This window comes from Phascolarctos cinereus, unplaced genomic scaffold, assembly GCF_003287225.1.
Source record: "Phascolarctos cinereus isolate Bilbo 61053 unplaced genomic scaffold, phaCin_HiC Scaffold_5;HRSCAF=322, whole genome shotgun sequence".
Classification (NCBI taxonomy): domain Eukaryota; kingdom Metazoa; phylum Chordata; class Mammalia; order Diprotodontia; family Phascolarctidae; genus Phascolarctos; species Phascolarctos cinereus.
In genome coordinates, this window is record NW_027555958.1 from 266,201,875 (window position 1) to 266,227,314 (window position 25,440).

Here is a 25,440-nt window from a genome sequence, read left to right on the forward strand (position 1 = left end):
AGCATGTGGCAACATGTGGGCTCAGGCAAAGTTTAAGCCTTGGGTCCTGGCTGTCACTTCTATTTTTTCTTTACTGAGTATATGTGACTGAACAGCAACCCCAAGATGGATGTGTCCAGCCATGGAGTTTTTAAAATCCAGGGATCCTGAGTCTCTTTGCCAGAGCTGACTGACAGCAGGGAGAGTTTTGCATTGTTTGTTTTTTAAATATCAGAGAGGATGATCACAAGCAGGGAAAGCAACTCAGCCCTTGTCCAGATTGGCCAAGATCTGGAGTGAATGACTTAGTGTAGAGCCCAGGTGAAATGTAAAGTGTTTATTTAGCATTTCTTCAAACTGCATTGTGCCTTGATGTTTTAAGTGTAAACCTCCTAGGAGAGTAGTTATAAATCACTGATACTTGCCTTTTTTGGAATGGAAAAGAATTGGAAACTGAGGGGAAGTCCATCTGTTGGGGAATGATTGAAAAAGTTATGGTATATGAATGAGATGGAATGCTACTGTGTAGTAAAAAGTGATAAAAGGGATGGTTTCAGAATAACCTAGGGAAACTTATAGGAACTGATGCAAAGTGAAGTGAGCAGAACCCAAAGAATCATCTATACAATAACAGCAATATTGTAAAGATAATCAACTTTTAAAGTTGTAATTAAAGTTAGTAATTCTGATGAATACAGTGATCTGCTACAATTCCAGTGTAAAATGTTATCCACCTCCAGATAAAGAACTGATTGACTTAGAGTGAAAACTGAATGGCATTTTTTTCTTTATTTATTTTTGTTCCCCCCCCCCAACATGACTAATATGTAAATATAGTTTGCATGACTTCATTTATATAATAGGTATAGTATTTCTTGCCTACTCAATGTGTGGGGGAGAGGCTGTAGGTAGGCAGAGAATTTAGAACCAAAAATAAAAATAAAATAAAATAAATCACTGCTACTTGTTTAAATTTTTCTGCCAATGTGCGCTTGTGGGTTTTAGGTGTGTTAAAGCATTTCATTGTTATACAGATCATAAATAGCTGCCTTATACCTAATTTACATTGTTTATTGAGTACCTTCCTATTCCTCCATTTGGGGAGACCCTGGGCATGAGCCAAACCTAAACTTTTAAAGTAATTTTTCCCAGGGTAGTGGGATGGGGTGGGCAGAGTGTAAAGGAGAAAAAGAACCTAACCTCTCTCATTTGAGGCTAGGCTCCCCTAGGACAGAAGCTAGTTACCACATTCACAGGTCCAGAGATAAAAGGGGCCCTTTAATGAAGTAGGAGAGGGCAAAGCACCCCACCCCTCTGGGTTCAGCTGTAGTTACAGTAAGTTACTCTTTCCTAGACTTACCCTTGCTCCTGCCCCAACTCAGTTCTACCTGCCCCCATTTCACTCATTCCTGCCCCTTTCTCCTTCCTGCTTTTCTCTCCCCACCCTACTCCCTCAATCTATTCCCTTCTACCCCCCAACCTGGGTCTCTCCAGTTTCTCTTCTCCTTCCATTTTCCTTCCCCATCGAAGTTCCTCTTGTCTTCTTTCCCTACTGTGTCTTATTGCCTCCCTCCTATTTTTGCTTCTTATTTACTTATATCCAAGAAGAAAACAAGAGACAGAAGTCAAAGCCTTCCTGTGTTACAAATAGGGAAACTGAAGCCCAGAGGGATCAGTGCCAGTGGGAGAAGTGGGCAAAAAGCCCAGGAGTAGCCCCATGCCAAGGGGTGTAGGAGGTTCCCTGCCCAGGGCATTAAGTAAAAAATCCTGTGAAACAAATGTCTTGACTTTCTGGGAACTCCGCATCCCAAGGATTGCCAGCAGGGGGTGTCCTTATGTCGACGATGCCATCTGCTTTGGGCTGGGCTCCAGCAGGGGACACGGACAGGCAAGAAGAGGGCTGAGACACACCCCTGACAGAATTGGGATTCAATCCCAGAGCTGTCCTGACTTTAATGAAGTGGCTCCCACTTTCCCTCCCTCTCTCCTTACCTAGGCCACTCTTGCCAAAGATGTTACAAAGAGACTTTTCTCTTTCCTTCCCTGTCTTAGTCCATTCAATTATTTCTCTCTTCTCTTTCTGCTTAGTCTGCCTCATTAATCTGCCATTAATCTGCCCCATTGATCAGGAACTGGCTTTAGCAGCATGCTTTTAGCTCTGGGTCCCAATCAACTAAAAGTCTTGGGTCCAGTTCCATTTCTTCTCTCAGAAGGGGTTCCCATATTTGCCAGGGTTCAGGGGCATTGAAAAGACTCATGCTCTCAGAACAAGAGAAGAGTAGCAGCAGTCGGCCTTCATGTTCATCCTTATCCTAGCCTGTCCCCACTCCTCTTTCTGCAACTCATTCACCCTACCCAGAAGTAAACTCCTGAAAGCTCCACCTATGAGCCTGGGTATTGTTGAAATTTTCCCAGTTTACTTAGCAAAGTTTACCTAATTGGAGAGGCGGTCCTGTAGATTCAGAGTTGTGTAGTCTATGAACTTAAGACTTGGTTTCTAACCTCACCTCATATACTTACTGGCTATGTTCAGCCTGGGCAAGTCACTAACCTGTCTCAAATTCAGTTTCTTATCTATAAAATGGGGATAACAATATCTATTTCATAGGATTATCATTAGGTCAAATAGATAATGTAAGTAAAGAAATTTTAAAATCTCAAGGTGCTTTACAAATGCCATCAATTATGGTAGAAAAAGTATTAAATATAGAGTTAGGAAGGTGTAGGTTTGAATTCTTGGTTGTTGGGTTTTTTTTTTTTACTTATTAGCTGTTTGACCCTGGACAAATCATTTTCGTTTCTCAGGTTCTTGTTTTAACCTGTGAAAACAAGGGGATTGGACTAGCTGATCTCTGGGACCTAATAAATGTTATTCTGTGACTCCATGAATGAATTCTTCATTTACTTACAGAGGACCTGGCTACTGGGAGAGAAGGAGAAATCCCTTCCTTCTGGTCCTGTTTTTCCCACTCAATGGATATCCCCCAGATGACATCAAGGGAGCCTGCCTTTTTCACATTTTTCTAGGGTGAGAGCAGAGAAGGAGCATCTGAACTCTTGGTCGCTGCCCAATGATTTGACGTCACAGGAATCTGCCTTGGCCAACTAAGTCAGCTCTCTTCTGTTGCTAGAATCAAAATAGCAGCTAGTATTTGCTTTACCCCTACTTCAGAAAGTCCAGATCAATCAGAGAGCTGGCCGTGTCCTCCAATTATACTCAACCAAACTGTAACTCCAATCACTCACGGTCCAGGAGAGATACTTACCCTTTCCTTAATACCCTTTTCCTTAATAATGGGAATGGCTCATCTTATTTAACCTTTAACTTATTGATGGATCTGTTCAATGCTTATTCCTTAATTAGCTGTATTAATGAAGAACTCTGATCTTTTGATGGAGAGAAAGCAGTAGAGAAAAGACCAATCCAGAGAGGAGACCTGTGGGAGAAGCAACAAAAGCACTTAGCATGGTGTAATTAATGGAAAGAACCATGGATTTGGAGTCAAAGGACCTGGGCTGGAATCTTGGCTCTAATACTAGCTTTGTGACTTGGGGCACGTTAATTCCCCTCTCCCAGATTATTTTCTCATCTGCAAAATCAGGCCTTTTGATTCTAAGGGCCCTTCTAGCTTTAAGTTCTTTTATCTTGTGGGCTCTGACTGCATAATCAATACTGTCTGATCTGTGCAAATATGTAAATCATTAGAGAAACCCCATGTAAATAAGGACCTTCTCAAAAAATTTATACTTATTATACACTACTAGGACATAGCTAGCTGATGCAGTAGATAGAGCACTGGGCCTGGAGTCTGAAAGACCTGAGTTCAAATCTGGCCTCAGACCCTTATAACTTGCATGACTCTGAGCAAGTTACTTAATGTCTGTTTGCCTCAGTTTCCTCAACTATAAAAAGGAGGTAATAATAGCTCCTACCTAACAAAGTTGTTGTAAGGCTCAAATGAGATATTTGTAAAGCACTCAGCAAAGTACCTGGCCTATAGTAGGCACTATATAAATGCTTTTCCTTCCTTCATTTCTTTCTTTTTTCTTTAATTTTCTTTTGTTTCTTCCATCCCTCTTTCCTCCATCTTTCTCCTCTTTTCTTCCTTCCCTCCCTCTATTCCTTCCTTCTCTTCCTTTCCTCCCTTCCTCCCTTCCTTTGTTCCTTCCTTTAAACCCCACCAATTAAAGCAATAATCCTGATTGCTACCACCTCTATGATTAACAGCTTTGCCGAGCACCTACTGTATACAGAGAATTGTACTAAACACTATGGAAAGCAGAGAAAAAGCGGAAGATGTGGTCTACAATCTAGTAAAAGAGACATGATACAATCCAGTAAAAGAGACATGATTTAACAATAAAGTAGTGGGACTTTTAATAAAACTACTGAGTGCTTATACATTCAAATAAAGTCAAGTAAACTGTGTTTAACTGAATCAAAGCTTTATCCTTGATGAATATCCCTACTCTGAGTATCCTTTTCATGCTCTGCTTAGTTAAATCTCCTTTTGTTACCTGTCAGATGTTCTAGGAACAATTTCCTTAGTTTCAGTCTTGTACCTCAGATACCAGACTGGCCTGGGGCATTTGGAAATACCCAGCTGTGAACAAGTTGTGGTATATGAATGTAATGGAATACTATCATGCTATACAAAATGATGAGCAGGCAGACTTCAGAAAAACCTGGAAAGACTTGTATGGACTGATGCTGAGTGAAGTGAGCAGAACCAGAAGAACATTGTAAACAGTAACAGCCACATTGTGTGATGACTAACTTTGATAGACTTAGCCTTTCTCAACAATGCAAGGATCTAAGACATCTCCAAAGGCCTCACGATGGAAAATGCTATCCGCATCCAGAGAAAGAAATACAGAATTTGAATGCAGATTGAAGCATACTATTTGCTATTTTTTTTCTTCTGTTTTGTTTTGTTTCCTCTTTCTTGTGGTTCCTTCTATTGGTTCTAATTCTTCCTTACAACGTGACTAATGTGAAAATATGTTTAATAGGTAGATTACGTAGTATAGCCTATATAGATTTCGTGCTGTCTTGGAGAGGGAGGTGGGAGGGAGGGGGAGAAAAACTTAAAACTCAAAAACTTATGGAAGTGATTGTTGAAAAACCAAAATAAATTAATAAAAAAAAAAAAGGGAAATACCCAGCTCTGCAGGATTGGATCAGAAAGTGTGATTTGGATGGTCTGGATGAAGGTGAGCCATGGGTAGCCTGAGTGATCCTGGTGGAGGTACTTCTGTCTGTGCCAGCTTACCACAAGGTGTCTCCCATTGCCCTAGGGTGATTAGATAGTAAACTTTAAGTGGTCATTCAACCACTAGAAACAAAGGTGAATGTGCTCTATCTCTATGTCCCTTCAGGGTATGGTAGTGCATACCTATAATCCCCTGCTACAGAGGGGCCTGAGGCTGGTGGATCACTTGAGCACTGGAGTTCTGAGCTGCAGGGAGCTAAGTCAATTAGGTGTCCAAGTTAAGTCCATCAAAAATATGCTAAATCCCTTGGAACTCAGGGCCACCTGTTGCCAGAGAGATGAACCAACTCAGATCAGAAAAACAAAGCAGGTCAAAGCTTCTGTGCCAGTCAGTGGTGGAATGAGACCCATGAGTAATTGATGCACTTCTAACGTGTTGAGACAGGGATACTCAGTCTCAAAAAGATTTCCACCCCCAATTAAAAAAAAAACAGAACAAAACAAAAAGAGCAACATCTTGAAGATGATAAATGATATAAATTGTCTTGGTTGAATTTGTAAAATTCTTGTACTGGGGAGTGATAATGATCTCCAGATTTACCCATTGTGATAGGACTGCTTCACCCACCATCATACTGTAATTTTGGAACTGAGAATTGCCCTGAATGAAATGCTTTGGGACTTTTTATATGCCACCTAGAAGGATATTGAGAACTTTGTGAAACATGTGAACTTTGTGGGGATTCTTTAGTGCAAAGCACTGGGAGAGGCATTTGAAAGGACAGTACTTAATCCTCCCCAGAAACCCACAGATCTTTTGGAAATGGAGATATGGACAAATGCATTCCAGTTACAGAGGGACATGGGTTTATAAAGTTTAAAGAGAGAGACCATTGCTATTCTAGCTCAGCATCTATGAATTATAATTTCATTCTCTCTTTCCCCCGATTGTCTCTGTCTCTCTTGGTTTCTCTCTCAGTTTCTGCCTCTGCCTCTATCTGTCCATTTGTCTCTTACACCGACTTACAATGAGAGGTGGTTGAGGAACTCCCGCATAGTGTAAGCCTCAGGCGCCCTCCCAACCTTGGCCTTAATGATTACTTCCTCATATAGAGCAGTTAGAGCACATTTACTGGAATAGAGGAGGCTCTGGCTGCCTGTTTTGTTTTGTATCTCTTCATTCCTTGAATGCAAATAATTCTGGGCTGGATATTACTCCTCGGTGTGGATACTTCATTGACTTAGCCCAATGCAGCTGAAACTCAGCCCTGCAATGGCACAGATTATAGCTGTGTACCAAAATGCCATCTAGTTCTGTTTTCTTAAAAGATATTGAAACCATCTTCAAGATTTATTTGGTTCAGAAGAGTAAAACTTAGGTTATTTGATGTAACTCCCTGGTCACCCAAGTATAAAAAGGCCAATGTCTATGGAGTTCCTGGAGGCTTCCTTAGGCTTTACTGGCAGGCAGCCCTAGCTAGCACAAAAGGAGGGAAGCCATATTCAACTAACTCAAGACTATAGCCTTGTTGAATATAATATTCCCTGCCCTACATGTCCTTCCCCTACTATGGCTAAGTAAAATCTTGTTTTGTTAGCTGTCAGATGTCCTCTTGAATGTCTCATTTTCTTCCAGTCTTGAATCTGAGGTCCCAGACTGGCTTGGGTCAAGTCTGGCCTACTTGAGTCGGAAAATACAGTCTTGGAAACTATGAGCTATGAAATAAGACTGGAGACCAGCATGTTAATAAGCTCATTAATAAGAGGGGACCCTTGGGTGAAGAGTGGATTAGAGAAGGATAAGACTGGAGGCAGAGAGACAAGAAGTGAAATGGGAGGTGAGAAAGGCCTGAATTGGGGTGATGGTGGTGAGGGGGTGGGGCAGAGAAGAAGGAACTTCCAAGAGGAGAAGGGAATGAAGAAAGTGGAGGTCAGAAGAGCACAAAGATTTACCACATTTAGGGCTGGCCTTAGCAAAAGTATGTATAAGTTAGAAGACGTGGGGTAGAGGGACAGGATGCCTTATGGGGTATGGGACAAGAAGTAGCTTCATGTCCAAAGAAATGCAGAATTACAAAATAGCAGATTTGGAAGGGACCTAAGGTGTCACTTAGTTCAACCTATATCTGAATGATAATCTTTTCTACAACACCCAATGATTTGGCATCCAGTATCTGGTGAAGAAGAGCAGCCCCTTCCACTCCTGTAATCATTTAGGAGGTCCACTGAGGAGGGGCAATTAACATGGTGTCTGTTCTCCACAGAAGTATCTAGAACCATAAGGAAGGGAAACAGGGGCAGAAGATTTCAGAATGGTAAGAGACCTTGGAGATAATGTAGTCTAAATTCTAGAGGAAACTAAGGCCCAGAGAAGGGAAATGACTTGCCCAAGGTTAGATAAACGTCATGTGATTAGCTTAGGGACATAAGATCAGTGGATCAGAGCTGTGAAGCAGTTATGGAATCTTATGGCAAGAAGGAACCTAAAAGATCCCCTCATTTTCCAGATAAGGAAACTGAGGCCTAGACTTTCATTCTCCAAAAAAAACCCCCAAAACCAATCACTATTACTTGGTCCATTGATTTACTTTCCTTTTTCTATTCAATTACGCACAATAATGGAGAACTAGTCTGTCCATACTTGGGGTTTCCTGAGACAACACAGAACTAGTTTTACGGTCAGATGTTGTTATTTTTCAGTCTCTGCAGTCATGTCTGACTCTTCATTACCCCATTTGGGGTTTTCTTGGCAAAGACACTGGAATGGTTTGCCATTTCCTTCTCTAGCTCATTTATAAATGAGGAAACTGAGGCAAATAGGGTTAAGTGACTTGCCCAGAGTCACACAGCTAGTAAGTGTCTGAGGCCAGGTTTGAACTCAAGTCTTCCTGACTCTAGGACTGGCCCTCTCTCCACTGTGCCACCAGAAGACAACTCTAAGTCACACTTCTGCTTTCTGCTCCTTTGACTTTGAGAAAGTCACGTGATCTTTTGGGGCCTCAGTTGCCTCATCTACAGAATGAATTAGACTGGATACCTACTAAGGTACTTCCAACTCTAAATTTATGATCCTTTGAACAACACTTCTCTGACCCCATCCCTAATTGGGGGACTTACATTGCTGCATATTCCATAGGGCTCTTCTGAAGACCCTGACTCCAAGATAGGACAAGAAAGTGGGAGTTATGACATTCAAGATCCTCAGATTGCAATACCTAAGGATCTGACCAGCCAAGTGGCATCCTAAGAAATATTTAGAGCCCTAAGAAATATTTCCAGTTGGGATTGTCTATTAACTCTTATGTTTTAACTCTTGCCAGTCTAGTTCTTAGTTCTAATGGTTTAGAAAAAAGAAATACAACTGGCTTTTGCTCAAGAAGCCACTAGATGGAGATCTTTTTATCTGACTTTGATGGATGAAAGAGGTAGGGATGCTCCTTGGGCAAAACTGCCGACATAAGCCGGAAGATTGTTGAAGAGCTGTGAGATCATGGAGAGATATCTAGGAGCTGAGGAAATGAGTATAGGTATGGGATGTGGGGATTGACACTGAGGCCATTTCCCAGGGTACCTACCTTTCTTTCCATTTTCCTTTGAGAGGGAGGGTGGTCCCTATTTCCCTTCCCTGTGGTTCTAGATACAGACATCACATTCATTGCCCCTCTTCAGTGGACCTCCTAAATGATTACAAAAGTGGAATGGGTTGTCTCAGAGTGTAAGGGGTTTTCTTCTTCAGATACTAGATGCCAACTCATTGGATGTTGCAGAGGGATTGTATAGAGATAGGTTGAGCTAAGTAACATATGAGGTTCCTTCAAACTCTGATATTCTGTAATTCTGTATTTCTGTGGACATGAATCTACCCCTTTACTTCTTGCCCCATACCCTGAAAGGAAGGGATACAGATCAAGGCATGCCGCCCCCACCATGTCCTCATACTTATACAAATTTTGCTAAACAAAATTATGTATCTGATAAAGTCCTACCCCATGACCTGGAGTCCTGGGAATATGACTAGTCTATTTGGAAGAGGGTGGCCACTCAGCAAAAAAGATCATAGTAAAGGAGTAAAGTACTCTTCAGATGAGCCAGACCCTCTCCAAATGCTATAACAAATGACAACAAGGAAAGTGTCTGGCTCTCAGTTTCCTCATTTGTAAAATGATAAAATGACCTCCAAGTCTCTTCTAGTGCTAAAATATTATCATGAAATCTGGACTCTGGTGTTTCTGGCCAAGCTTTAACTCTCCTTCCAAGAGAGTTATATCTGTGAGATTAGCCAAAGGGTTACAAAGGTATTTGCTGACTCAGTTCTTCTATGCTATAGAGGGAAGGAGACCCAAAGAAGAAGTAAAGTGCAGGGCAGAGAAGATCCTGGAAACCAGGCAGCAAGAGATGAGGATTTCATAATTCTTACAAATTAATCACCATAAGCTAAAGTGAGGTCTCTTGCTAAAGGGACCCAACCCTGAACCAGGGAGCTCAGTCTTAAAAAAGACCTTAGCGCTTGGTGAAAGAGAGGCTATACCTCTTTATGATGGATTTTTACCTTCTCTGAAAGAGTGTAATGTCTCCCGGAATGAATAGGTCCTGGCCCAGTACAGAAGCAGCCATACCCATTAGCAGCCAGCCCAGCAGAAAAGCAGTCCCCTATTCAACACAGACCTATCAGTCAACTTTGTGAGGGCAGTCCCCAAGAAAGGACATTGAGAACTATTGTGCTACAGTTGTGAGTTATCCTGGTCAAATGTATTCCCTACACATGTACCTTATTACCATGGTGTTTTTAATTGTCCTTACTCTTCCCTGTGGCTATTGGGCATTGGTGGGAGAATGCAAACCATTTATAAAAGTGAATATTACATAACTGTGTTTCTTGCTCTGCCTTTTGAGTAACTATTTTTGTTAAGGGAAGTGTAAATCAAAACACAACTGAAGTTTTACCTCAAACCTACCAAATTGGAAAAGATAATAAAAGACAGATATAGTCAGTGTTAGAAGGAGTGTAGAAAGATAAGCATACTAACATATTGTTAGTATAATTATGAATTTGAATGACCATTCTGGAATTATGCACATAAAGTGACTAAAATGGCCGACCTGACTCAGTCATATACTAGACATATATCCTAAAGAGATCACTGAGAAAAAGAAAGGCTATATATGCACTGAAATATTTATAGCAGTACTTTTTGCAGCTGCCCATTGTGAAATAGCTAAACAAATTTTGATACTTGAATGTAATGGAGTATTTCTGTGCTATAAGAAATAATGAACATGAAGTATGGGGAAACATGGGAAGATGTGAACTGAGGCAAAGTGAAATAAGCAGTAGCAGGGAAATAATGTAAATTTAAATGAATTACAGGTGGAAATAGACAGTAGTACTATAATAGTGGGGGACTTTAATCTTCCCCTCTCAGAACTAGATAAATCTAACCAAAAAATAAATAAGAAACAAATGAAGGAAGTGAATGGAATTTTAGATAAGCTAGATATGATAAATATCTAGAGAGAACTGAATGGGAATAGAAATGAATGTACTTTTTTCTCAGTGGTATATGGTACCTTTACAAAGATTTACACAAATAAAACCAATGTAGCTAAGATCAGAAGGAAAGCAGAAAATTGGGGGTAAATTTTTTTTACAGTTTCTCAGCTAAAGGGCTCATATCTTAAATATATAAAAAACTTTGTCAAATTTATAAGAATACAAGTCATTCTCCAATTGATAAATGGTGAAAGGATATGAATAGGCAGTTTTTGGATGAAGAAATCAAAACAATTTATAATTACATGAAAAAGTGCTTAAATGGTTATTGATTAGAGAAATACAAATTAAAATAAACTTGAGATATCATTTTATATTTATCAGATTCCTATAAATATGCACGTGTATACACGTTAAACACTCATATACAGATATGTAAGACAGTACTATGCTTATTTCCACTTGTTATCTGTTTCTCTGAGGGTGGATAGCATCTTCCTTCATAGGTCCAAGTTTTTCCATGTTTTTCTAAATCAACCAGCTCATTATTTCCTATACCACAGCAGTATTCCAACCCAATCACATCTTGTCTGAGAGATAGCCTATGAAAGTTTCTCCCTGATTTTCTGCATTCATTCTACTCTTGGCTACATAGGTTTTATTTATACAAAAAATTTTAATTTAAAAGAATCAAAATTATCCTTTTTACACTTCAACAATGCTCCCCTTTATAATATAGTTTAAGGTCTGATACTGCTGAATCTACTTCCTTTATAGCTTTTTTCCTGGTTTCTTTGAAGTTCCTGATGTTTTGCTCTTCCAAATGAACTTTGTTATTATTTTTCTAATTCAGTAAAATAATTTTTTAGTAATTTAATTGGGATGACATTGAATAGATTAGTTAGGTAATATTGTCATTTAAAAATGATATTGACTTTACCTACCCATGAACAATAAGTATTACTTCAATTATTTAGATCTGAGTTTATTTGTATAAAAAGTGCTTTATGCCTATGTTCATAGAGTTCCTGTGTGTTTTGGCAGATATACACTCAGGTATTTTATACTGACTAGGTATTTTAAATGGCCTAAAGCTATATTGAATAATATTGGTGACACATAATGTAGTTTCTCTATTTTTCACTTTTGATTAAATCTATTTTAACTTTACCTTGTCTGAGATTATGATTATTATCCCTGCTTCTTTTTTTACAAAATTTTTTACACAATTTTTACATAATTTACATAAAGGGCTACTGCCCTTTATTTTATCTTTGTGTGTAACTCTCATTCTTATAATGTTTACTGAAAGCAATATATTGTGGAATTCAAATTTTTAGTCTGCTATACATTTCTATTTTATGAGCAAATTTATCCCATTCACATTCTAAGCTACAATTACTTGTGTATTTTCCTCCTTCCTATTTTTCCTCACTTTCCTTCTCACCCTGTTTACCCTATCTCTCCTCACTCCTCTGCTTTACTTCTATCCACTACCTTGTCCTCTTATTCTTTAACCTACCTATTCTTTAAAAGTCCCTCCCTTATCCTTTCCCCTACCCTCTCCCCTTGCCCTCATTTCTTTCTGAATTTAGAAGACATATATATGAATGCACACATACACACACGCACATGCACACATATGCGTGTGCGCGTACACACACACACACACACACACACCCTCATAATTTCCCTCTTTAACCCATTACAGATAAGAGTAAGGTTTCAGTACTATCCCCCCCATTAGCTTCTTCTGTATCAATTTTTCCTTTTATACCTCATTTGTATGAGATAATTATGCCTTTTTATCTTACCCTACACAGTTTTATTTTTTTAGAATTATCCTATCATACTCAGCTCAGCCCAAGCCTTTCTTTCAAACTACCCAAGTATAAATGACAGTCATAAAAAAACTGATAATATTTTCACATATAAGAAGTAAGTAATTTGACCTTATTGAGCCTCATATTTGGTCTTTAATATTTATCTTATATTTTTCCTGGATGTTTTATGTGAAATTTTCCCTTAAGTTCTAGGGTTTTTGTCACAGAAACCTAAAAGTCTTTCAGTTCATTAAATATCCATTTTTTTTTTCATTCAGGATTATACTTAATTTTGCTGGGTAAATTACCCTTGCTCAGTGGACTATAGTATTCCTAGACCTACAGCCCTTCAATGTAGTAGCTGCTAGGTCTTGTGTAATCTTATTGTAGCTCCATGATATTTAAGTTTTTTTTTTCTTGTTGCTTCCATTATTTTCTCCTTAACCTGGGAGCTTTGAAACCTGGCTATGATATTCCTGTAAGTTTTCCTCCTGGGATCTTTTTCAGGTGGTGATTGGTGGATTTTTTCTATTTCTACTTTGCCTTCTTGTTCTAGAATTTCAGGACAATTTTCCTTGATAATTTCTTGTAATATTGTATTAAGGTGTTTTTTTATCATATTTTTCAAGTAATCTGACTATTTTCATATTATTTCTCCTCAATCTATTCTCTAGATTAGTTGTTTTTCTGATGAGATGTTTCACTTTCTCTTCTATTTTTTCACTCTTTCGATTTTGTTTTATGATTTTTTGGTGTCTTAGAATGTCATTAGCTTCTCCTTGCCCAATCCTTGTTTCCAAGGTATTATTTTTTCGTTAAGTTTTTGACTCTCTATTTCAAATTGATTGACTTTCTTTTCATGATTTTCTTGATTTTCTTGGATTGCTCTTGTTTTTCCCCCTAATTTTTCCTCAATCTCTCTTAATTGATTTTTAAAGTACTTTTTAAGTTCTTCCAAGAATTCTTTTTGTGCTTGGGACCATTTGGCATTTCTCATCGAAAAAGGAGTGGCTTTTTTAGCTCCATTATCTTCCTCTGAATATGAACCCAGATCTTCTCTATCCACATAACTACCTATGGTTGGGTTCTTTCTCCTTTGCTTACTCATTTTTATTTTTTATTTCATTTATTTATTTATTTATTAGCAGCTGTTAGTGTAATCAAGTTGTAGTTCCAAAGTATGGGGAATAATGTTCCAAGTGTCAGGTCCTTCTTACCGTTATTTTCTGAGGTCTGTCTGAGGCCCAACCTTGGGCGCTCCTCTCTACTCCTAAGTGATGGCTAGGGCCCCCAGCCACACTGTCCCGCAAATGATCTTGCACCCTATGGTCCCTCTGGTGGCTGAAAACTACAGCTGTCCTCTCTGCCCTGGAACTGAAACCAGGGACTCTGATCCCCAACAAGTGCCCACAGCCAACAGAGTCCTCGCTCCTTGCTACCCCACTCACCAAGTGTGAGTTCCTTCTCCCCACAGCAACAGCCCAGGTAGAGTCTGGTCAACATAGCTGTGCTTGGCATCCCTTGACAGTGGAAGGTTCTTCAATCTTTCACTCAGACATCAGACCCCCACGCTGTCTGCAAAATAAAAGTTTCCGAGGCTGGGGCTGCCTCTCAACCCAGCTGCCTTCAGAACTTGTTGTTTGTTGATTCCAGAGTTGGTCCAGAGGTGTTTACACTTCACTCAAGCCAAACCTTTGCCCCTGGAGGTTGGGTCTTTCCTGTGGTCTTCTCAAATTGTCTTAGGAGGACAACTGTTTTACCCCCATGTTTATTTCTACTGCTCTGAGGCAATGTTCTGTCTTTTATTTTTTGTGGAGGAAAGTTGGGGTGTCAAAAGTTTTCTGACCTACTCCACCATCTTCCCAGGATCCTCCCCCTACAAATGTCTTTTTTTTTTTTTGAGGCAATTGGGGTTATGTGACTTGCCCAGAGTCATATAGCTAGTAAGTATGATGTTTCTAAGGCCGGATTTAAACTCAGGTCATCCTGACTCCAGGGTTGGTGCTCTATCTACTATGCCACCTAGCTGCCCCTTTTCTTTTTTCCTTTTTTTAAAATGTCTTCTTAAGAAAGAAACATTGGCTATCTGGGTCAGAAAGCACTGGCAGGTAATTGAAGAAGGAGGGGGAAATGTAGACTGCTAGGAAATCTTAAAAGCCCTCCTTCTGCAATAGTCTGAAAATTGCAAAACCTGAAGTCACATGGCAAAGATGTTTGCAGAGATAAGAAAAAGGATTTGATGGTGATGAACCAAATTCATTTAGTCTACTATTCAATGGAAGGGAGATGGCCCTTCCAATGTGTAACTCAGTTGGACAGTCAATTCTAGAAACTAAGAGAGAGGAACAATGCAATATGAGAAATGTATATAATTAGCCTGGAGCAAATATGCAGAGGTATAGTCTGCCTTTGAGAGCTGAAAGCATGCCTGACTGGTCTTGATTATGAATGAAAGTTGCCAAATTTTGATCAGTTGTTAAAAAGGGTAAACCAATTAAAGAGTCATTTCCAAGCAACAAAGAATGATGTAACTTGGCAAAAACTCAGCTCAGCCTAGCCCTAGATCCATGTGTGGACCACAGAAATCAAGTAAGAGACCACATCTCATTGCTCAAGTGCAAGGGCAAGAATCTACAGAATACCTGATAAGAGATGTAACAATGAGCAAAACTTTTCTACTTTGGGGAGCCAGGGGTCAAGGACCCAAAGATTATGTCTACCTGATGAAATGATGTGATAATTAGAAAACAGGAAAAAGGGCAACAACTATCTTCTGCTATAACTATGGTGTAAGTGGATGTATTAATGATGTGTTAACTAGAGAGAAGAGTGCAGAGTTGGTATGCAAGGGGGTGAATCAAGGAACCAGAACTAAGAAATGGATGTGGGACTAGGGATAAAAGTTGTTCTGTCCTCCAAGGGTGCTAAGCTTTGCCTGAACTCCAGTTGTATCTGGGCTATTCCATCCAGACTTACTAATATCCCTCAGTGCTGTGACAGTAAAGATTGAAAATATGATATGTCACCATACTGGAAAGTGAATCCAAGTGAGCATTATGTTCCAACTGTTCTAGGAGAGACGCAAGAAAAATTGCATTGCGTCCTAGGAAAGGGTTAAGATTCTATGGACGAAATGACAGGAACTACAACAATAATAGCTAATATTTACATAGCATTTTAAGATTTGCAAAGTGCTGTGAAGCAAGTGCTGTTATTACAGTCGTTTTATAGATTGGCAAACTGAGACTGAAAAAGTCAAGTGCTTGCCCAGCATCATACAGCCAGTAAGTATCTGAGGCAGGATTTGAACTCAGAGCTTCTTGACTTCAAGTCTAGAGTACACTATACCCCCTAGTCTATATTAGAACGAGCCCAAAGTTTGCTAAAGAAAATGTTGGTGTTGACTAGAAAATAAATATCTTAGCATTTAATATATCTAGAGCCAGAAAACATCTCTGTTGTATTAGTCATGATTAAGACCAACTCCAGCTTATGCAAGATACTGCCAACACACCTATTAAGTGGTAAGCTGAATTTTGTACTTGAATATCTTGACCACCAATATAGCTCATGCAGAGATAGAAGCAGGTGGTGCCAGCAAATGCTACCAGGGCACTGATTTCTCCAATTCAAGGATAGAATTTGTCTTTGGTGATTCTCTGGCACCTAAAGAGTGGAAGTACCATTTGAGAGAGCAGCTCAGTAGGAGAAGGAAGGTGTTCTCATAGAAAGAGTGTGATGTGGGATGTGCCCAAGGAAAAATTCACATAATTCGTTCCAAAGACTGTAGACCCTTTTTTTTTTTTAGCAAGTTGGGTTCCCAGAAGGCAGTTGGCTACGTCTTTCCTCAGGTACTAAGGGTAACCCTGAGGGACTGGGGGTCTTTCTAACGCTATCAGCTTGAGCTACCATTCTGGTAGGTTCTCCCCAATATAATCATTTGCGTCTCAATATCACTTAATCCATTGATATCTCTTCAATATAATTGATAACCAATTAATATTAATTATTATTAATATTTATTATTAAAAAGTATTAATAATTAATTATTAATATTAATTAGCTTTTACAAACGCATCACCTTGAACAAGGGCACTTTTCCCTCTACCAATATTTGTAGGCAGCTGGTGGTGCAGTGGATAGAACACAAGTCTTGGGATCAAGAAGACCTGAGTTCAAATCTGCCTCAGACTAGCTGTGTAACCCTTAGGCAAGTCACTTAACCTACATTTGCCTCAGTGTCCTCAATTATAAAATGTAGATAAAAATGGTATCTACTTCCCAGAGTTGCTATAGTGCCTGACACATAGTGGGCACTATGTAAATGCTTATTCCCTTCCTTTGTTCACTACATATCTTGAATATAAGACCCCAATCAGAGGTATTTGATGCAAAGAATTCTCCCCCCTTGACTGATTCTTTTCTTATCTTAATTGTATTTATGTTGTCCAGGGGAAAAAAACTTTTCAATTTTATGAAATCAAAATTGCCTATTTACAGTTTGTGATCATCTTTTGTGCTCTATTCCTTCCTTGGTTGAGAATTCTCTGCTTAGCCAGAGGTATAAAAGGTAAATGGTTTAGTTCTCTTCTAATTTTTTGGTGTGTGTGTGTGTGTGTGTGTGTGTGATGTGACTTTTATAATTATAACAGAGTATTCAAACTTTCCTTGCAGTAGGGAAAGGCTATGAAATCTACTGATGAGAATTTTGAATAACTATGAATTCTAAACAGAGAGCATAATTTTCTCCCCACCGTGGGAGAGACTCTTGTGAGAGTTTGTATGTATAGTTCACTTACATTTGCTGTGGATATCTTAAGGCAATTACTTGGGACATCGGATTAATTATCTTTCTTCTGTTAAGTGCTTCTATTTATTTTGTTGCTATGCTACGTAAGTCCAATTATCAAGTATACTCCAGTTAATTTTGTAAAGGACTGCAAAATCCAAAATCCTAGTGAGGAATGCTTCTGAGTATTCAGATATTTCCTGCAGACAGGGGAAGGCTCTGAAACCCAACTATTTAAATTCTGAGACCTGTAGTTCTGGACAGACAACTTTGTTTCTTCCTGATGAAGGAAAGAGATTCTTGTGGAATTTTCTGCATCGATACATGGGGCGTTGGGATGAGACAGAGCAGAAGGGGTGGAACCCAAAGTTCAGTTGCACCTCAGATTTGGAAAGAGGGTGCAGCAACTTGGATACAGAGAAAGAGGTTGCTCTTGCAAGTGTTTCAAGACAAACTCACAGACTAGAGAGTCTGGTCATTGCAAGCTTGGTTCAAATGATCACAGCTTCCAATCATTAGGAAGGAAAAAAACTGCTAAGAAGGGATTGAAACTATTGACTGTCATTGTTCCTTGAGATCAGCTAAAAGGCAGTAGCAGTTTAACATCAGAATAAGGGTTCAAAGAATGTTAAATGAATGTTAAAAATTGTTTTTATATGTAATTGGGGGAAAAAATAAAATATTCAAAAAATTAATTCCCTAAAAAAAGACCCCACTATCTCATCAGGGATACCCCTAGAATTCTGAGGCTAGATAGTAGCCAGCCTTCTGGGAATCTGACTTGACAGTGAGAATAGGAGCTAACCCAGTGAAAATGAGCATGATCTTTCAGGGGAGGAGATGGATATTCAACAAGATTGGGGACTTCCATACCTTCCTGATAAAAAGACCAGAGCTCAACAGAAAATCTGATATTCAAATACAAGACTCAAGAAAGACATAAAAAGGTAAATGGGACAGAAAGTAACATGTTATTAATAAGGGCAAACTCTTTACATCCCTACAAAGGAAAATGACACTTGTGGACTCTTGAAAACTGTATTGTTATTACACCACATGGAAGGGGTATACATAAAGGGGGTGGGTATAAATTGACTTAAATTAATAAATATAAATTGATGTAATGATGAAAAAAATCTAATCAAGTGGGTTAAATGGATCCAAGTAAATGAATTAATCTGATCTAACTAAGAAAATGTACTGAGAGAAAAGGGAAGGAGGAGTCAGACAAGGGTAAATTACATCACAGGAAAAGGCACAAAAACCTATTAAAGCAGAGGGAAAGCAGGGAAGGAGCATTGATCTAGAGCATTGTTTGAACCTTGCTCTCATCAGATTTGGCTTAAGAAGGGAATAACATAATCAGTTAGGTATAGGAGGGAAAAGGGGAAAGAAAATGGAGGTGGCTAATAGAAAGGAGGTGGGACTGAGGGAGGCAGTGGTCAAAAGCAAAACATTACTGAGGAGGGAAAAGGAGAAAGAAAAGCACAAATGGGGGGCAGAAGGATGAAGAGAAAGACATAGATAGTTATCATAATTGTGAATATGATATATGAATGTATTATGCTATAAGAAATGATGAACAGGCAGACTTCAGACAAACCTGGTTTGATGCTGAGTGAAGTGAGTAGAACCAGGAGAACATTGTACACAGTAACAGCCACATTGAGTGATGACTGACTTTGATAGACTTAACCCCTCTCAGCAATACAATGATCTAAGACATCCCCAAAAGCCTCAAGATGGAAAATGCTATCCATATCCAAAGAAAGAACTATGGAATTTGAATGCAGATCAAAACAAAACTGTTTGCTATTTTTTTTTCTTCTGTTGTGTTTTGTTTCCTCTTTCTGGTGGTTCCTTCTATTAGTTCTAATGCTTACTTACAACATCACTAATATGAAAATATGTTTAATAGGAATGTATATGTATAGCCTATATTAGATTGCACACTGTCTTGGGGAAGGAGATAGGGAGGGAGGCGGAGAAAAATTTAAAACTCAAAAGCATATGGAAGTGATTGTTGATAAATCAAAATAAATTAATTAAAAAAAAGAGAGAATAGGAGCTAGAATTAAAACCCACAGAGTTTATAAAGACTACACATAAAACTGATTGAGCATAACTACCTTGCAATCCAAGTCTGTAAATTAATTTGGTGATTGCAGTAGAGGAAGCCAGAGAAGAGTTTGTAGAACAGAGATAAAAAAGTCAAGAGAAGGTGTACTTTCTCTTTCTGACCGTTGGGAGTGGGCCTTTTCCACTTGGGACTCAGTCAGTGAGAGAGAATCTTACAGTTTTTATTTTATTAATAGGTCTTACAAGCTCCTAAACAGCAGAAACACACAACCACGTGACTCAGGGCTATTCACTTCTAGGACATGGAGCCATGAGGAAGCAAGAATGCAGTGGCTTAGAGTGGTAGGCATTTCAATGAAGTTTTCATTCTCTAGAATGAGAAATATTAATGGATTAATGAAAGGTTATGCCTCCCTGGTCCTCAGAGAGAAGAGGGAAATGTTATCTAGGAAGAATGGCCACACCTTGAGTTAAAACCCCTCAAATTTCGAAGAATGAGGAGCTACTCCTTCCCCTATTCAGCCAAACCCTTCCTCACAGTGCTGTCTATGGGGAACTTCAACTGCCAACCTAACATTGTATTTTATTCTAGAGGCATAATGAACCCACTAAAAATTTTGAGGAAGATAGTGGCATGATCAAACTTCTGCCTTAGGAAAATTTATTTTGGTCAGTTTTGTGGAATATGAATTGTAGAGGGCAAGACAGCCTTGAAGAAGAGAGAGACTATTGCGGTAATCTAGGGGAGATGTGATGAGGCCCTGAACAAGGGCAAAGACCATGTACATGGAGAGAAGGGTAGAGGTACAAGAGACATTATGGAGGTGCAATTGGCAGTACTTGACAACTGACTGGAGAAATAAGGGTGAGGGTGAGGGACTAGTCAAGCATGATGCCAAGTGGGTAAACCTGAGTTGCCATAAGGATGTTGGTGCTATCAACAAAAATAGAGAAGTTTGGAGTAAGAGCAGGTTTAGAAGGGAGTGGAATTGAACATATTGAATTTGAGATGCCAACAAGACATTCAGAAAAAAGGATCTGACAAGTAGTTTCCAATGAGGTGCATGGAGTTCAGGAAAGGGATTAGTGCTGGATTACGCCTATGTTCTGTCTTCTGTGCCCTGATGTCAAATGGCACTCTTTGGTTTGAAACATATCACCAGAAGCATGGAAAAGGTAGGGCTCTCCAGGACAGCTTTAAAAAAAAAACCTGGGAAGACTTATATGAACTGATGCAAAGTGAAGTGAACAGAACTAAGAGAATGTTGTACACAGAAACAGCAATATTATAAAAATGATCAACTATAAGAGACTCTAATCAATAGAATGATCCAAGATAATTCTGAAAGATCCATGATAAAAAATGTTCTTTACCTCCAGAGAGAGAATTGATGAATTCTGAATGCAGATTGAAGCATACTTTTTTCACTTTCTTTTTTTTTTTTGTGTTTCCCACACACACAGCGTGAATAACATATAAATGTTACATGCCTTCACATGTATGGTTGCTATCATATTGCTTATCTTTTAATGGGTGAGTAGAGGGGCTGGGGAGAGGAAGAGAATTTGGAACTCAAAATTTTTAAAAATTAATGCTAAAAATTAATTAATTAATTAATTTTAAAAAGTTAAAAATAAATAATTTAAAAAGAAAAAAAGAAAAAGAAAGGGCTCTCCCTGTATTTCTATTTCCCATGGGAGTAAACACCTCATGAGTGTTTACCTCACCTCTTTGTTTACCTTGTCCTCTGTTTGCCAGGCAGAGGTAAGTGACCTATCAAACACAGCACCTTCTGGGAACAGGGCTGTGAACCTGCCTGACATGGGAAACCTGGAGGCAAGAGACTGGACATTCTAAGATTCAATTCCTTGTCTACTTGGTCCCTCCTTTCAGCCATTCTGTGAAAAATTGTCGACACAATAGACCAGTTCCTAGACCACTAATGCTTAAAATTCTGTGATAACCTATATAGTAGGGGTTCTTAACCTTTTTTGTCTCATGGATCTTTTTGGTAGTCTGGTAAAGTCTATGGACCCCTACATATTGTTGTCTATGTTAATTTTGAAGGAAATGCTAAATTTCAGTTAGAAGTTAGTGAAAGTAAATCAGGAGTGGGGAACCTGTGACCCTGAGGCCACAAGTGGCCTTCTAGGTCCTCAGGTGTGGCCTTTTGACTGAGTCCAAGTTTCACAGAACAAATTATTTTATTAAGTGTATTTGTTCTTGAAGTTTGGATTCCGTCAAAGGGCCACACTTGAGGACCTAGAGGGCCACATGTGGCCTCAAGGCCACAAGTTCCCTACCTGTGATTGAATTTTTTTTCCCATCCAAATCACGGACTCCCTGAAATCTATCCATAGGTCCCAAAGAGGTGAAGAATGCCTGGTGGACAATTTTCTTGCTTCCAACCCTTCCTCTCTTCTATAGGGAGCAGAAGAGAACCTCAAAAGTTCCTGAAAGGAAAAAAAAAAGTTGATGAAGCATTGGGAAGAATTAGAATCTGGGTTTAGGTACATAGGTTTCTGGAGTTTCACATTTTCTCTCTATTGCCCTTGAGGATCACATATTTCAGCCATTTTCAGGGTATAGGAATAGATAGACTCATGGCCACTAGATTTGGGCTCCTGGCCCAGCACATGGATAAGGGGCAGCAAGGTTTGGGAGTTGGACTCTGGACTACAGGCAGTGGCCCACACCACCATTTCTGGTGATTAGAAATTAATGTACAGAGATGAGAGTGTGTCAGAGAGATGGATGGCTGGGGACCAGTCAGTGGAGGTCAACAAGGTATGGGCTTTGGGCCCCTTCTCCTATGAGCCCCTGAATTTAGATCCCTGGCATTCACCTGAGGCTCATCTCAGTATAATCCTTTCAACTGTCCTTGCATTGTGGCTTTGACCCTGCTCCAATCTCCAATTCTCTGTTACCTCTAATCTAGCCTAGCCCTTCATTATCTAGATGGCCCCAGACCACTTTCCACCCTTCATTCCATCTAGACCCCACACGGCCCAGGTCCCTGGCATTTGCCTTCCAAGTCCTTCTCTGTTATCTCCCAGTCACCCTAGGCTATTGGCCATTCTTAGATCATATCCAGATCTTCCCATAGCCTTTCTGTATGTAAGTGTCCACCTTGACCCCATTAAATTGCTCAGATTACTTAAGAGTCTGTTCTCATTACAAAGGCTCAGATTCTTAAAATCTGGCCAATAGCATAGGCTCACTAGGAATCTCGCTCAACCAGTGTTTTAAAAAACCTTGTCTCTGGCTGAAACAAGGCTTGAGTCAGATTCATTCAAGGCAGGACCTGTGTCATTTGCCCTTGAATTTCAGAATTCCCAGCACCCTTAGACCTCAACAGAGAAGAGACCAGACTGGCATCCTAGAATTGGCAGCTTTTAAAAACTCTGTTAGTCAGCCAAAGGCAGAAGGACTGATCATCTCACCACTCTTCTCTTTTTACCCGTCTTAGTCTAGAATGAGAGATCCAGGGGCCTGGACACCAGCAACTCTCTTTTATTTCCCTATGTTTAGTCCCAGCCCTAAGAAGGAGTCCTGGATATACAGCTATTTCCTTTCATCTTTTCTATAGTCTATATGCTTTGAGATCATCCCTTGGAGTCCCAAGAAAGAATGATTGGAAGGCCAAACAAGTAGAGCTTTCTGAGAAATAGTTGGACAGAGGCACCCCATGTAGGAGTGCTTGAATTTCCTTGCATTTTTACTGTGTCTAAGAAACCATGTGACCATAGTGAATCAAGCTGGTTCATTGAGATGGGAAAGTCCAGTTTGGAATGGGGATGATGGAGACATTAATTTATCTGTAATTTTCCATTCTGAGACCCAGTGTGGTTTTTGCTCTTACCCTTTCCCCACCCCACACCCCACATGCAGAGCCACAGAGTTTAGTGGGGTAAAAACCGAGAAAAGGCACTTGAGTGTACACCAATATACACACTAGGAAAGCCATCTGACTGGTGGGGGCCCCCCCAATAGTGCCCCCTAGTGGACAAACCAAACATTATAGCATCTGGTTTGATAATAAAGTAACAGCTTGGTACAGGAGCCAATGTAGAATACCAGGGTTACAATAATTCCCTAAGAATTATAGTGTAGTATCCTCTCCAGAGTTACTTTCCCCAGCTATCTCTCAAATTGGTGGACTGAGTCCCCAAAGGACAATGACTACAGCTTCCCTTAGGGTTCTAGGAGTAACCTAGAGTAACCTAACCCTTAAAGGGGTTAAGTGTTTCTAGTACTATTACTCATGAGCTGGTATCCTCAATTAGCTTTTAGGAAGTAATATTTACTAAAGTAAGAATATTTGATACAAAACACGTATACACATATGCATACATATACATATGCACATACATACACACGGTTCCCTAGGAAAGTGAGAAAAAGAGAGACATATATGTAGAGAACATGTGTGTCAAAAGAGTACCTAACTCAGGGGCAGCTAGGTGGTACAGTGGACAGAGTACTGGCCCTGAAGTCAGGAGGACCTGAGTTCAAATCCGACCTCAGAATTGACACCAACTAGCTGTGTGACTCTGGGCAAGTCACTTAACCCCAATTGCCAAAAAAAAAAAAGAGTACCTAACAGGTCCTGGTACTAGGCGTCCTTTTCTCTCCTTGTGGATTCCTCATGAAGTCCCTCTTAGGTACAACTCTCTCCTGGACTATAAGAGCTGATCCCCTTTTAGAGCCCACATATCTGACACCTTCTCCCTAGGGTGCTGGGAAGAGTCACCCTCTGTGAATGTGTTTCCTCTTGTATTTGTCTGGCTATCTTCTATTTCTGTTGTGTCTGTGTTTGTCCTTGGTGTGCCTCTCTCTCCCCCAATTTGTCTCCTGTTGGTCCCTTCTTTCTGATGACATGGTCAATGAAAAGGGGCGGGGGGGGGAGGAAGAAACTCTCTCTTTCCCCAAAGAGTGATTCTCTCTCAGGAGCTGGATTGGATTGACTTAGAATTCTTAACTTCAAAAATGAAATCTGTCACTGGGCTGAAATTCTTAGACTGAAGTCACTTGGTAGACTGACTGCTATTTTATTTATATGCCCAATGAATATGACATCAGCCAATCACTTTGCTATCTTTTTTGACCCAAAGAGATTCATACCTCAGAGGTGTTGGGGTATAAACAATTTATTCACATATTTAAGACTTCATTATATCTGTTGATTGATTAATTGGAATGGGGAGGAATCCCACCCTTATACAGGTATAAGGCATACACAGCTTGTATTGGTGTCCCATAACTGACATTTTTATAGCATTTAGGATTTGCAAAGTGCTTTACATGCATTATCTTATTAAAGTTTCACAATTAGGGATATTATCTCTGTTCAACTGTGGAGCAAACAGGTTCACCAATGTTAAGTGACTTGTCCATCCATGGTCATATGGCTAGAATTGGTGGCAGGATGTGAGATTCAAGCATTTCATACAGGACAGAATTCCTGCCCTCGAGGAGTTGACTATAACAGAATTATAGAATTTATGATTAGAAAAATGTCCTTCATAACCTGGCCCCTTCCTACCTTTCCAGTCTTCTGACACCTTAGTCCTTCAGTGTACTCTATGATCCAGGGACAATGGCTTCCTTGTTATTCCTCACACTTGAAGCTCTTATCTTCTGACTCTTCTGACTGAGTATTTTCATTGCTTATCACCCCACCCCCAAGTCTGGAATTCTGTCTCTCCTTATCTCTGCCTCCTCGTTTCCCTGGCTCCTTCAAGTCTCAGCTAAAGCCTTGCCTTCTACAAGAAGCTTTACCCAGTCCTTCTTAATCTCAGTGCCTTCCTTCTGAGACTATCCCAACTTATCCTGTATATACCTTTTTTTTTCTGCGTAGTTGTTTACACATTGTACTCCCCACTCCTTCATGAGATTGTGAACTCCATGATAGCAGGGACTATTTTTACCTTTCTTTGTTTCCCCAGTGCTTATCATGTGCCAGGGCACATAGTAGGATTGATGATTGGAAAGGACCTCACTGATCATCCATCTTTTCTCTGGCATCCTGGGTTGGGGAGGAGGAGTGTCATTTAGGCCATATT